Here is a 16,227-nt window from a genome sequence, read left to right on the forward strand (position 1 = left end):
TTTCATCCAAAGTCCCCCAACCCCACAGCGTGTCCTTATCCCTAGCCAGGTGAGCAGAACGCAAGGGAAAAGGCGCTGGGTGCAAGGAGACCAGCTATTTCAGAGGCTTTTCCTGATTTCTTGGTGATCCAGGTAATTAGACAGAGCTAAATCCAATTTATGTGTTGCCGTGCAAAGAACAGCACGTGTGTTAGGTAGTTCCTATACCGTAACGGCAAGCTTTGCTGGTGATTTCTAAGGCACTATTGGGCAGATTGTCATTATACAAGGAAATACGATCTGTCTCATTCACTTAACATATTAGCTTCCTGTAGGATGTAGAATGCCTCTTAAATGTGTTGCTAACTCTTTAAACTGCGTGACCTATACATTTCCTGAGATTTCAAAGCTGAACTGAAAAGAAGGTTCAAACGGATTCTGTGATATGGACGATCTCTACTATTTTAGTAGCTGGAGGCCTAAGAAAGTGTAAACAGCTTCAGTTTACACCCATACTTCTTGTATTCATGACTCATCCAGTTGTTCTGAGGCATGAAGTCTTCTGTAGCCCGTGTTATGAAATTTAAGAGAAGAGAGCCTGGGAAACAGGATTGAAGAGCGCAGGAATTGTGCTAATAAGCAACTTTTGCTAAAAAGCAAAGACCCACGGTTTAGGAGGAATGGCAGCAAAAGCGTGCGAAAGACAGTGTCTTTCCTGACCGTACAAGGAAAGGAAAACATAAACGTTTTGTGCCGCACCTTGAATCAATATGGACTGCCTCCATCGCTTCTTCTGGCCAATGCTATAGTTCCTGACTACCCCCTTATTTAACTGTAATTAGATCTACGGTGTATTCTTAGAAGTAATGTCTTTAGACGGAGGGCTCTGAAACGTTCAAGGAGTGAGCGACCAACAATTAGCTAATCGATCATAAAAAAAAGTTGTAAGCTGGTAAAGAAATTCCTCCAGATTCTAAATATCATTTTTCATCCTTTCCTTCATCGCAAAAGAGGAACGACCTCCTCGCAAACAAAACAAAAAAGGCTCTTTGCCTGAGACCCACTGAAACATTTGTGCTTTGCTTTTTTAATTTTTTCTTTACAGTAGCAGTTGATTAAGAAACTCCCGATCGCACTGATGAGGAGGCAGGTGAAAAAAAAAAGGCGAAATCCCAGTTTCAGTCAAGTCGGTTTAAAAAGAGTGAAAAAAGCAAGGATTTCTAAATGGAAAAGGACACAGCTAAGAGGATGTTACCAACAATTCTCAGCTCTTGAAAACCCCTTGCTTGCGCTCCTGCAGTGTTTATAATGGAGACTTGGGTCTATGCTTCGCAGTAGCTGGAAAGGAAGCTACAAAGCCGCGTTAGAAAACTGAAAATGAGGCGCTAGCATTCAAGGGAGTGGAGTACACCGGGCTACCAAAAAGGGTTCTGTAAAACCACCATGCCAGGCTCAGACAACGAGCTAAGCCAGCTACCGGCAGCACAAATGTCCTAGTGACTTCCTAACCCGACACACTAAAGGGGAAACAATAGAAACAGAACTTTAGAGTATTATCAGCTTGGAAAAGGAAGATTTCTGCTTTCAGCAAGGGTGAAATTTAAGTGTTGGGGGAGGAGAGACTTTATATAAGAGAACTCTGAGGACATTCTAGGTAAAAGGATACTTAATATACTATCTGTCTGTCTGTCTTCCATTAGGTACTTATAACAACATGTGTTCTCTCAGTTTGTTCCTTTTCCATTTACTAGACATTGGGGTTTTAATTTTTAGCCAATTTCCCCATAAAAAGAAACGGGGGTTTGGTTTGGAGAACAATATCAATATGCCATTGTTTCCCACTGGCATTAGCAGGTGGTTTTGTTTCTTTCCTTGTGCAAACCAATCGTCTGAGATGTCAGCACAGCCCTAGTAATAGTAATGTTGTGAAGTATTGTTGGGGAGGTTAGAGGTGGGAAGGCTTTATTGGCAGAAGTTTGGAATGGCTGCATTATTCATGACCAATGTTGAAAAGCAGGGTTGTCAAACATTGCATTACTCATGAGATTTAAAAAAATAGTTGTGATTAATCACAGTTCTAATCGCACTGTTACACAATAAGAGAATACCAATTTATTTAAATCCAATATTTTTGGATTTTTTCTACATTTTCAAGTACATTGATTTAGATTACAACACAATACAAAGTGTAGAGTGCTCACTTTATATTATTGTTTTGTTTACAAATATTTGCACTGTCAAAAGATAAACAAAAGAAATAGTATTTTTCAGTTAACCTCATTCAAGTATTGTCGTGCAATCTCTTTATCATGAAAGTACGGCTTACAAATATAGAATTTTTTTTAACATAACTGCACTCAAAACCAAAACAATGTAAAACTTTAGAGCCTACTAGTCGAAGCATGAAGGGGCATAGGAATGTTTAGCACATCTGGCACCTAAATACCTTGCAACCTGTGCTACAACAGTTCCATGTAAATGCCTGTTCTCACTTTCAGGTGACATTATAAAAAAGTAGGCAGCATTATATCCCATAAATGTAAACAAACTTGTTTGTCTTAGCGATTGACTGGACAAGAAGTAGGACTGAGTGGACTTGTATGAAGTGAACTGAAAAATACTATTTCTTTTGTTTATCTTTTTTACAGTGCAAATATTTGTAATAAAAATAATAATATAAAGTGAGAACTGTACACTTGTATTATGTGTTTCAATTGAAATCAATATATTTGAAAATGTAGAAAACATCCAAAATATGTATAATAAATGTAAATTGATATCCTATTGTTATTTTACAGTGTGATTAAAACTGCAATTAATCGTGACTATTTTTTCATATAGGTGGTCAAAGGTGCTTGATACATGCAGTTATGCAATTTACCATGTGGTTATCATCCCCCACATATGTACTGCGTGTGTGTAGAATATGTGTATGCAATATACTGCATGAGGCTGTATTAATATTTGTGCACTTCCTTTCTGCACTGTGGTGCAGTGTGTAAACTGCCTCCTCTCCTGACAGCACAATGGTGGCAACAGGCATTTCTGAAAAAATGTCCCCATTTTCCAACCACCTCTAACTGTATGCTCAATGGGGCACAGATTGTCATTGACTATATATTTGTACAGGGCTTAGCATAATGGAGCTCTTACCTGACTGAGGCCTCTAGCTGTGATCACAATAAAATGTTGAATGGTAAATGTTACTTTTCAGTAAAATAGTGAAACTTGATTTGTCATGGTGATATGGCTGGAGGTCCAGCAGGCTCAATATGGTGTCAGTGGAAACCCCTTACATGGTGTATGAATTTTAATATTTCCACTGGTGCATCTCAGTGTGAAAGAAGGAAACAGCCACCTGCTTGACATGATGTTACTGGCATGTGTCTTTCTACTCCCTCCCCATGTGTCTTATAAACATAAAATGTTGTTTAGATGCATCCACATATCCATTTACTGAAGATCCATGAGGCCAGAGGTGATAGGTCCATAAAAGCAACCAGGACCAACCTGATAGATGTAATGAGACTTTGAGGTCATATTTTCAGGCCAGGCCAGCTAGTCCCACTATAGTGAGGCTAGTGCATAGAATAAGGCTGCTATGCTGTTTTTTTTCTTCAACCAAAATTAATTTTGTGATATGTTAGATTAATCCTGATGAATTTTCTTAGGAAATATATTTTGAAACAAGACTATCATAAATGTTTGTCAGACTTACTCGTCCTCCCCAGTACATGCATGCTACCAATTCTGCAATTGTAAATATGTTAGGATGAAATGTTTTAAATCCATCTTCAGCTAAAGTAACTGATTTATAATGTAACTGGCTACATTCCATAGCAACAGTCTTCCCATTCAATGGGAACAACAGTTAGCTAATCAGAAATAATGTTCAGATAATTAACTCTATTAGAATTTTTTTTTAACTTCAGACTACTTATTACCATAGCTGTTCCACTTGGTTAGAGATGAATTTGCACAATACAGATTTAACATGGGAACATCAGAGTAAATTATTTTAGTAATATGTTCCCCATACTGTAAATTCTCAAAAATGTGCAGGAATATTCATTTAAAAAAATAACTTTTTCAAGTAAAGACAGCTGGAATAAAATTCTCCAAAGTACAGCTTTTTATGGACAGCAGCAAATCAATGGAAGAGTGACAGTGTGATCTGTTTGAATGGAATTATGTATATGGCATCTGTAAAGCACAGTGATGGACACCTAATAATTACATCTACCTACCTATCTGTGTGCTTTAAGACAGAAAGAAGGTGCTTTACAGGATAAAGACACAAGGCGAAGGGTGGAACAAAGGAAGTATTGTCCCCATTTTATAGATGAGGAACTGAGGCACATAGGAAATAAGTGACTTGCCTGGGCGACAAAGTAAGTGTATGGTAGAGCTAGGAGTTGAAACCTGATCTCCTGGGTCTTAGCTGAGTGCCTTAACAACAAGACCATCCTTACTAACTAAATCTGTACTGTAAATACTGGATACGGTGAGCCTAATTCTCCACTCAGTTGCACTGCTTTTATGTTGGTGCAACTCCATGGAATTTACACCAGTGTAATGAAGTGGAGTCTGAGGCCCCATATTTGCAACACTATTGGAATTTACTCTTCTTAATTATTAAAAGCCACCAGAGAGCTCTCCCCTTAGCATATGCATTGCTTCCACTGATAGAAATAATAACAAAAGGGAAACATTATAAATGTCCTAACCCCTTTGTCAGTGTGTTACTCTCTGAATGTATCTAATTTAATTAGTTGATTCTGTCTTTCAGACTCTCTTTGGCCTTTGACAACAGACTGAACCAAAGAGGAGAGCAAATCTAGTGTGCTGGGTCTGTCACTTCTATATCCCCAAATGAACACAGAACCCAGCATGGAAAGTCTCATGACAAGGATTTCGCCATAATGGAATAGTATAGAAAGTGCCACGGCCTAACAGATCATCTCCACAATGTGGAAATAAAGTTAGGACTGGTTGAAAATTTCAAGACTAACCCTTACCCCCGAAAGAAAACCTGAAAACTTCTTGTTTGTTTTCAGCAACCCAAACCCCCACATTTTTGTTTTTTAAATGAAAAATAGTTCAGTCTTTGACAAAAAAAATATTGTTGGGAAAACATGAAAACTTTTGATGAAAATATTCAAATTTGTCAATTCTTATGTGGAACAAAAATATTTCCTGCCCATATTTAAATAAGGTGCACCTTTCCATTGAAAACACTTCCTATGTGTGTTCAGAAAACAAACATTGCACTTTGTTATAGCAACTGAGGTCAGAAGTCAGAACAATGCAACATGTGGAGCAAAATCCCACAAGCCTTTTAATCAAGCTAGTCATTAAAATGAAATCAATTGTGCAAAAAATCCTTTGATTCTTAAAATCAGAGAAGAGCTCAAGCTGCAAAAGGTCTGAACCTGCCCCCATTGAAATCAATGAAATGTTTGCTCTTTGACTTCAAAGGGAACAGAAGCAGTCCCCAAATGTGGTCTCGATCTGGTTCAAAAGTTCAGAAATGTTTGGAACTGTTTGACATTTTCTTGTGGATGTCCAGCTGTCAGCTGGAACTCAACATGGTCAAACCAGAGCATGGAATCTTTTCTCCCAACCTCTCCCACTTCTTTCTTTCTCAGTCACTGCAGACACCACCACCATCCTTCCTGCCACTCTAGCCCATAATCTGAGCATCATTTTTGACTGAGCCCTCTATCTAGATTCTCACGTTCAGGCTATGTCTTAATCCTGCCATTTCACCTGGCTTAACATCTCTAAGATTTGGCCTTTATTCTCAATCCACACAGCTAGTAAAACTCTCATCCAGGCCCTCATCATCTTGCATCTTAACTACTGAAGTCTACTCTTCTCTGGCCTTGACAAAGCCCATATTCCACTTATATCCATTCAAAATGCAGCTGCAAAAATTGCTTTCCTGGCTTGTCACTTTGAGCCTGTCACCCCTCTCTGTGCATCCTTCCACTGGCGTTCACTTCTCCATTGCATCAAACTACTTTTCTTCACTATTAAGGACCTTCATACCCTAATCCTGCCCTACCTATAATCTCCCAAAGGCTGCTGAGATACTGATTCCTGTCTCTGCTCAGTCAATGACACCAGTCTTCATTGCTACTTGTTAAATTTTCAAACAAGCACTGTTGTGCTGTCTCTCATGTTCCCGGCCCCTGCCCCCAGTGCATGGGAAGAGTTACCCATAAACATCGGTGGCAGTTTGTGACTTTTCTGGCAGATGAGACACAAATCACAAACTAGTCATTATCACCACCTGTCCAATGTATTATTTGATAACTATTATTATATGATTGTTTTTAATACATGAGAAAGAATCCAAATTAATTAATCTGATTAGAGAGAAAGAAGAAGAAGAGGAGTAATTCCAAAGTAAACAAACAAAAAAGTCAGACATTTACACATTAATTTAACTATCAGGCCAGTTTATGCTAAAGTCCTAAATGTAAATTGACATTGTTCAAGAAATTTCATATGCTTCTGCTTAGAGCATTTTATGCATTCAAATAATAGACTGAAGTTGCTATGTAGCTATACTCCCATTAATTCAAAAGCAAAAAGCAACATCAGATTTTAAACACAAAAATTACAAAATTGCTAAAATAAGTTTGTGTAATCAATTCAGGGGTGTAGTTTGAGGGGGATGTCAAACTATACCCATGAATCAACTGGGAAATCTGAACCTCAAAATCACATATTATTTAGTGGAATATTCACTATAAAGACACAAAAACTCTATCACAAAATTAGTAATTCAAAACAAACAAGGCAGTGTGTCATGTCCTGGCAAGAAATTGTATGCAGTGTAGTTGTAGCAGTGTCAGTCTCTAATATTCTGGGACTGATAAGGCTACATGACATTCCTTGTCTTGCTAATGGCAAGAAATTGAATGGTATATATCCATTAAATGAGATGTAAGCTTACCTTATTTATAGTGAAGATCAATCAATCCATCTGTCTTTGAAGCAAAGCCTGCAATAATATCATTATACCAGGTCAGTTGCTTTTCCAGGGGAAGACCACAGTTCTTTTTCAGTAGATGTTGTGGCTGGCACATTGAGATGACCCTGATCAAGTATGTCCTGATGTGTTTCAGGCAAGAAAAGTTTCTTTCCACACTTACTGGTGTTGCTGGCATAGTGGCAACTAAGCACCTTGCAGAGCCCAGTTTCATTGATTAAGTGCAGCATGTTGCTAAAAGAATGGTTCTGAGACTGCTTGTCTTTGTCGATGAACTAAACTTGTTCTTGAGATGACCTAACTCAAAGTAACTGCCATAAGAGTTGGAGAGTGAGGAAAAGAATTCTATGTGGAACTGCTTGCTTAAAGCTGGAAATCTTGAGTAAGACAGCTCAAGAAAGTGGAGGGCCTTTATGTCTGCAAACCTGAGAGAAGAAATGCTCAATGATATTGTCAATTATTTTATTGTATTGTTGTAAATACATTTTTTGCCCATCTTCAGGAGGATCAGTCTTCCATTTTCATGCCCAGCCTATGGTCTTCTGGAGGTGAAGGTAAGTCAGTGACGGGAGTGGCTGCAGAAGTAAACACCTCTTTGAGCTGCTCTCCTTTAAACAGATCACACAGAGAATGTTTCCTTCAGCCCATAGTTCATTCCAGCAGTTCACTGCATTTGCCTGAGCTTGTAAAAAATGTGAGAAGACTTGCAAGGCTGAAAAAAAAGGCCACACATTTCTTTAATGCACCATACCCCTTGTTGGAGAATTAGATTTAGTCTGTGACAAAACAGTGCACAAACAGAACTTGAGGAGACTCTTTTTAAACTAGGGCTTGCAGACCTCCCAGCTCACTTGCCATCACTGAAGCACAGTCATACAACTAAGACACACGTTTTCTTTTGTAGTCGTATTTTCTTATAACTGAATCCACAACCTGCTTCAAAGCAACTGCCTTTTGATCTGCCCTAACATCTTTAAAACCCATGAACCCCTGCTGTGTTTGCCTCTTCTTGTCCATGTAGCAGAACACTAGTGAAAGCTGGCCTAAGTGAGAAATGTCAGTTGCTCTGTCTACCTTGCAAGTGAAAAAGCTGCACTCTCCAATCTCACGGTCAATGTAGGAAGTTATTTCTTCAGCTACATATTTGATCAATTTGTTTTGAATTGTTTTGGATTGGCAGAAAAATGCACCCTTTTTTTCCATCCTATAAACCTTCAATCCTTTATGATGAAAAAAAAAAAAATCAAAAGTTTCCTGAAATCACCCTGGTTGACAGATTCCTCCGTCTTACAGTGGCCATGGAATGTAGGGTCTTAATGAGATAAAACAACTGAAATATCAATTAGTCACTTCAAAATCCCTGTGTTCTTGACTTTCTCGTCATGCTCTAAGATCAAGGTGCCTTTGCTCACTAAGCAACACGTCTGAGTGCTTTCCTGCTCTAAGTGTTTCAAGGAAAAATCACTTTTTATGTACTCTTGTGATGAGTTGTGTGTTGACATGCTTTCTGACAGATTTTTCCAGTCACAATAACCTTCATTAGCCCACATGATGTTTTTAGTTGAAAGATGCAAACAGAGCCAACAATATCATTTGTTACCCACAGCACTGCCTGTTAGCCATTTAACGACTCATGTGGGCTGGTGCCTCAGTGTGTCAGCACTCCCCTTTGGTCAGACAGGACATTGTAGAGGGTCTGCTTAGATCGGCAGAGCAGTCAGTCCACCCTTCTTGTCTGAGTCTCTACAGTCCTATTCTGGAGGCAAGGACGTTAATTATCTTTCCCACTGGTGTATGGACTTCCTCTTATGCTTGGCAGGGATTATCTGGTCCTCGTGCTCAAGGGTCCTGGAACCCTCTTAAGTCTCTATTAAAGGGTAGGTAGGGGAACCTAGGCCCATTCACTCCACTAGGTTCCAGCTCAGGGCCCTTAACCCAGAAAGGCAGAATCTGCCATCGGCAATTCTCCTGCTATACCCTGAGCTCCTTCCTACTTCCCTTGGTTTTGTAGGATTCTGCAGCCTGGGGCTCCTGATCATCTCTTCTTTGGGTTGTTGTCACTGGAGCAGCTTCTTACTAGCTTGCTGGCAGCACCTTCTTTCTCTGGCTTGCTTGGTCCTCTGGCAACTGCCCCACCCCTCTGCTTCTTAGCTCTTTTATCCTCCCAGCTGCTGTGAGGTTGCCAATCAGCATTGGCTAGCAGTTCCTGCCTTGGTTGCCAGGCCCACATGGGGTCTATGCACCTCATGACAACTCTGTATTAAGATGTCAGAAATTGCCACGTTGTTTCCCCATTTTTCTTCCAAATCTCCATTGCTAATGGAAATCTTCCTTCCTTGATGATTGAGCATCTCTCTTCTTGACATCTTAGTGGAGCTCCTCTTTTTCTCAGGCTGCATACAATGTTACCTTCTACGGAACAATTTAAAGTTTTACAAATTCCAGTACATGTTACCAAGTTCAGGACCAGCCTTCACTGCTAAAATCCTGCCATGTCTTCACCAAGTCATGGTTACTACAGCTATGTCCTTATAAAGTGACTGCTGGGTGTGGTAAATTGTCATGGTAACAAAGCAGCTTCTCAAGGCACCCTTAGCTATACCACGATTTGAGCCTCACACAGTACTACATTTTCTGGCATTGTGTGTCTCTTCTGAAGATGGAGAGGGAGTGAGTTATGACATTTAAAACAAACCACAAATGCTCCCTATGCAGGTATGTTAACGTATTTGATATATACATGCTTAACTGTCCTTAAAAATCTGTCCATCTACAAAACCATAAATGTATTTTGTAGCTTTTGGGAATCAGCTTTTGAATTCTTGGTTACAGCGATGAGCTGCCACTGATAAACATCCACAGAGCCACTTAATTTATTCCTTCAAATACCTCCCAAAATCCTCCTCTGCCATGTTGCCTAAAAAAAAATGGATAATGGTCCAGCAGCGGTCTCAGCACACCAGTTGCCTCTCACGCTGATCAGTATTGTCTAATTGTTTCCTTGTGTTCCCCCTGTTTGTTTCAGTCACCTGTTGTCTCTTGTCTTATCCTTAGATTGTCAGCTCTTTGGGGCAAGAATTGTCTCGTTGTTGTGTGTACAGCACCTAGAACAATGGGGTCCTGTAAATGAGTTGGCCGCTGCCCGTGGTCCCCTTCGTGGCTGAGGACCCGCTGCACCACCATGTTTTTTATTCTCCCTCTTCCAGGCCCTTTGACACAGATTCCACACACTTGCTCATCCAATCATCACCTTTATTTGGGGCTGGGTCTAGTCAGACAAAACAAACTCAAAAGTAAAGCTTGCCACTTCCCTGCTCAGAGCTGACTCCATTGCAGAGTTCCCAGAGTCACCTGCTCCCCAAGAACTGCTTCAGCTCTCTTATAAAGAACCTGCAGCATGAAGTGCCCTCCTCGCACCAGGTGTTTCTGGTTGGCTCATTTAGCAAGCCTGCTCCAGTCATTGAGTCTCCTGCAGGCAGCTCCCTCACTCACTTTGCTCTCTCACATCCCTCTTGTTCTTTTGAGTGGGTATGTTGGGCACTCATTGCATGGCTCGCCATCTTCATCCTCCCTGGACAGAAAGTCTGCATTCTGGTGGTCCTGGTGGCCAGGACAATGCTCTATGACAGATGAAAGAACTGACAAATGAAAGAGCTCTATGACAAATGTAAGGTGAGGTACCAACAGGTAACCCAGGCATTTGAATCTTTCATTATCTGGAGCCACCAGAGCATTGTGTGGCCCCAAACAAATAATAGCACAGGGCTTTCACTGCCCTATGTATTGCTAGGCACTCCCTCTCGAGGACCAAATACCAAGTCTCATGGTCCATGGGTTTCCTGCCCATATGCAGAATAGGAGGTTCCTGACCATGGAACTTCTGGGACAGTATGGCTCCCAGGACCTGGTCTGAGGTGTCTGAGTGTGAAATAAATTCTTGTGAAAAATCAGGGCTACACAGTACTGGTTTGTTACAGGGAATGCTTTTAACTTCTTGGAACATCTGAGGAACAGAACTGAGGGACTGTTATTGTCATGGAATAGGTAAGGGGAACCATTAGAGAAGCAAACTCAGGTATTAATCACCTATAAAATCCTGCCAGCCCAAGGCATGCCCAAATTATTTTTTTTGTTTTCAGAATGGGTGTGTTGGTTAGGGCTTCCACGGTGCCTTTCCCCATCACATACCCTAAGTATATGGTCTCCTACTTGCCTAATGCTCATTTCGTTAGCTTGTGGTTAAAATGGTGTCCCTTAGGGCTTGAAGGACTGCAGCTAAGTCCCTGATGTGGGTTGGCCAGTCCCGACTAAAGACTACCACAATATTCAGATAGGCTGCCATGTAAGGTTGATGCGACCACACCTGGTCCATTAGTCTTTGAAAGGTAGCCAGGGCTTGTGTAAACCGAGGGGCATATTAACAAACTGGAAAAGGCCTATGGTGTTGAGAAGGCTGTCTTAGCATGGCGATCGGGGGACAGCAGGATCTGCCAATAGCCCTTAGTTAAGTTTAACATAGAGATGTATCAGGCTTGGCTGAGCTAATTGAGCAGGTCATTAACTTGTTTGTGTTGATTTGGTGCAAGTCCATGCAGAATCAAATGGTCCCATCCAGTTTAGGCACATGGACCACCAGATTATACCAGGGACTTCTCAATTCCTCAGAAATGCCTAGATTTAACTTCTCCTGGACCTCCTATATTAACTGAGATTTCAACCTCTCTGGGAATGGATAGGACTTTTAACTCAGCTGGGTCCTAGGAAATGTGGAAGATATGTCCTAGTATATCTGCACCAGCATCTCTAATTGCTCTCTCTGGCCAGTAGACAACCCATCCCCAAGTGGGACCCCTTTAGCCCATACCTCAACTGGTTCTGGGAGCTGGGGTCCCAAATCCTTATCTCCTGCTTCTGGATGGACAAAGAGGTTTTCCTGTGCCCTTAGTAGTAGATCTGCTTTGGTCATTGCCAGTCTGGGCAGTCAAATTCTCAAAAGACCATCCAAAGGACATCATAGGGGCCCTGCCATTTGGCTAGAAGTTTACTCTCCAAGCTAGGGAGCAATAAGAGGACTAAGTTGCCCAGCTGCAATATCCTCATCCTAGCTTCCTTATTATACTGCTGGGCGTGGATTTGTTGGGCCTGGTATAGGTTGGCTCAGGTCAACAACTGAGGTGCTCCAGATTCTCCCTCAAAGTAGACAGAGTAGAGGACATTTGATGAGTGGGTAGGCTGGTTTCCAAGGCTCCTTGACTAGATCTAATAAACCCCAGAGTTGTCTTCCCTAGAGAAGTTTAAAGGGGGAGAAGCCAGTACACACCTGCAGTACTTCTCTTACCACAAATAAAAGGTACATCAGCAGCTGATCCCAGTCTCTGGCTTCTGTCCTAACGAACTACTCGGAATTGATTTAAGGGTTTCATGAAATCATTTTACTAGGCCGTTTGTCAGAGACTGCTAGGCCAAGTTCTGGAGCAATTGTACTTTTAAGAGGGGACCAGACCTGTTGAAACACTTGGGATATAAAGTTTGTCCTCTGATCAGTGATAATATCTGAGGGGAGGTTTTCCCAGGAAAAGGTCTGCAGTAATTCCTATATGATTTTCTCTAGGGGGGCTTACAGTGTCAGCCTCATCCCTCAATCTGGGCAGGACAGACAAAAATCTGCTACTTCCCGAAATACATCTGTTGAGATTTGCTCTGAGAACTTTTCCACTCAGCTTATCCAGAACACTTTGTCCAGTTCTGGGAGAATACTTTATCCAGTTCTCTGGGATCTGAAACACTCATTTCAAGTCTGTGTTTCATCGCTCAGGTTCTTTTATTTGGCATACTGCAAAGCTATGCTGAGTTGATCAGACTCAAGCGTTGAGGATGGGTGGATAGGATCTCCATCTCACTCATGGGTGAAAGTTGATCGGGAACCTTTCGAGAGATCCCTAGAGATCAGGGGGTCTTCTTCTCGAGACAGAACTTCTCCAGATCCTGGGGGTGCACCACCCCCTCCGCCCCCCACATGACCAAGATTGAATAAGACCTGGAGAACTGCCTAGCAGAAGGGGCACAGAATTTCTGTTCAGGAGCATGGGGAAGTATTTCCAATTGTGACCTAGGAATATGGGCCAGGGAAAGTGCTTTTCTACACCTCCCCCACCTCCTGAGATACGGCTACTTGTAATATAATAGATGCACTTGGCTAAGTACATCTTTTCCCAGGTGCGAAGGAAGTTTGGACCATTCAATCAGGTATGAGGCTTTGGATGGGAGTCTCAGTGTAGGAACGTTTGGCCAAAGCCAAAGTCCATTAACCCCTCTAACCAGTGTAGTCTTATCTTGATGGGAACTAGGAAGGGTCTGATGGGATCCCTCTTTAGCGGGTCTGAGATCTTACTCTATTGGATGAAGTGACACCCAAGATAATCACACACACTGCACATGTCCCAACTCCCCACAACAATAACCTATGATTGAGCTCTTTTGAATGGTTGACAAAGGCCCCACCTTGGGGCCAGGAACACCTGTCCCTTGAGATCCCTGGAGAGGTAGGAGATTCTGTCCCTGGAGGGGGCCCTGTACTGTGGGTGCGTTCTTGTTCTGGGCCACCAAAACCTGTCTGGCTCCAATGACCCTCTAGTTACCATGGAGGGAGGATCTTCCCAACACTCAAGGCCTCTACCATCAAAAACTTCTCCATTGTCTCTGTGACCTCTGTGATGGTTGCTGGGTGGAACCAACGGATCCAGGCTCGTAGTGCTAGAGGGAGAATTTTTAAATACTATTCCAAAACAATGCTATCCATGAGGTAATCCACAATCTTGATTTCTGGCATCAGCCTACATGTTGTGGCCAAATCTCAGAGTCATTGGGTGATGACCCATGGGCAGCCCCCATTTGGGAATGGTTCCTTGTGAAACTTCCTCCAATAGTGCTCTGGGGGGACTCCAAACCTACCCAATATGGAATAGGACTGGGCTTTCTCTGTAAGCAGCCTAAGTCTTCTGGGTCAGGTAAGGGGTGAACTATGTGGTCCAAGAGCTCCTCTCCCAGCTGGCAGTGGTCACCACATGCTCAAACATTGTCAGGAAAGTTTGGGGGCCTCAGAGTTAGTCAGTTTGATTAGGGTGGGTCTTGGGAGAGCCTCAGCAGTGTGCTTAGTGGACCTTACGCAAGCAGCCTGGCCATCTCGGCTTAGAACTGCCGATTCTGTTCCTGTTTGGCCAGCTGGGCCTCTGACATGTGCAGCTGGCTTCTTAGAACAGATGATTTTGCTCCTTCTCAGACTGTTGCTGCTGTATCATTAATCACAAGATTTCCTACATGGCCCGTCTTGGAGGGGAGGATCAAGTCCCTGTTCAGGCGCCAAATGTAAATGAGTTGGCTGCCCCTGTGTGCCTCTGTGTTGCCATGCTCTTTATTCTCCCTCTTCCAGGCCCCTTTACACAGGCTTCACACACTTGCTGATCCAATCACCACCTTTACTGGAAGCTAGGTCCATTCAGAGAAAACAACTCAAAAGTAAACTCAAAGGTCTAAAAATCTGTCCCAGGGCATGGCTTTTACCTCAGAGCCTGGGTGAATGAAAGGGTTCCTTCACAGAGTATTCCAGCTGCTAAGTAAGGGGGTATGTGTGTACATGCAGGAATTTCTGCCCTTAATGAAGCCTTCCACACCAGCTTCAGAACGGCATGGTTAACAACTTTCCTGCACTCCCTCAAGTGTGCTGAAATAGTGACTACTTCTTTGTGGTCACTAAAGACACTACTGCCATCTTGTCTGATAGGCAGTAGAAACAGCAGCTGTAATTACAGCAATCAGTGGTTTTGGCTGAACACAATGAAATAAGAAAACGAAATAGCGCAAAAACCATTTTCAAAATGCTTGAAATGTGAATATTTTAACATTGTTTTGTAAATTTTAGTTAAGTTTTTATGCCATTTTTTAAAAGTTAAAAGGATAACATTTGAGCTTTTTTTTAGTAAATTTGTTTTAATTACAAGAATGTGAATTGTGTCTTTCAATTTTTTGCAATCAAAATATTGTGTGTTTTTTTAAATGAAAACAAGAAATTTTGGGTGACAAGTAGAAAAATGTTTGAAATAAAATTGTGAAATGGCACTGATCTTTAGCAAGGACTGCATTTTCTCCCAAGTGTTTGTCAGGCAATCAAGATGGACTGGATATTAACTAAAACAAATGGAAAGGAAAAATTAAAGTCTGGATGGAACTCTCTTTCCATCTCAATCAATCAGGTTTCACTCCTGTAAAATGAGGATAATGATGTTTATTTGTTAAGATTGTAAGCTCTTTGGGGCAGAGGTTGTCTCTTATTATGTATTTGTACAACGCCTAGCACAATGGGACTCCTGCCTTGGTGTGGCCCTTTGACACTACTGTAATGCTACTGCTAATATAATTAGTAAAGGAATATTATTCCTTTGTAAAATGCTTTGAGATCTCTGGATGATAAGCACTATCTGAGAGATTAATTATTATTAATATTATTATTAGTTTTCAAGTGGCTTATAGATCATTACATTTCTAATGTAAAAACACTCAGAGGAAAGAAACAAAACCCTTTCAGACATTCTTTGATACATCATAGAGCAGCAACATAGAGCAAATAACACAGACCCATTTTTTCCCCCCATTCTAGGTCACTTTTAACTCTCCCCACTGGCCCTTAATCTTCCTTTGTGATATAATCATCTCCATAGCAACTAATTGTGACATCACAAATAGAGTATTAAGACCTCAGATAGGCATAAGCAAGAGTAGAAGCAGATGAACTCTACAGCTAAGCTTTTCATGTAGCTACTGTTAGCAATAATAGACAGTGAATATATAGAATGAGAAGAGTTGCCTCAAGCAGGAATGGTTTTTTAAAATTTTCCACAAGGCATCAGTGGGTCTTTACAAATCATTACAACACAAGGATCAACTGTTTGGTCTAGGGAATGTCTCTTCATTCAAAGTCCTAATGCCAGAGTAAGGTGATGCTGGCCATTTGGAATGGCAGGCTGTAAATAGCTGACCTAACATCTTCATTCAGAATAGTAATTTGTGCCAATGATAGTCATAGAATCATAAAATATTAGGGTTGGAAGAGACCTCAGGAGGTCATCTAGTCCAATCCCCTGCTCAAAGCAGGACCAACACCAACTAAATCATCCCAGCCAAGGCTTTGTCAGATGAACTTTCTTGGCTTTAAAACACAGGTGTGAAATGTGACCTTCAGTTCATACCCCGTG

Source organism: Mauremys reevesii, linkage group 6, assembly GCF_016161935.1.
Source record: "Mauremys reevesii isolate NIE-2019 linkage group 6, ASM1616193v1, whole genome shotgun sequence".
NCBI lineage: Eukaryota > Metazoa > Chordata > Testudines > Geoemydidae > Mauremys > Mauremys reevesii.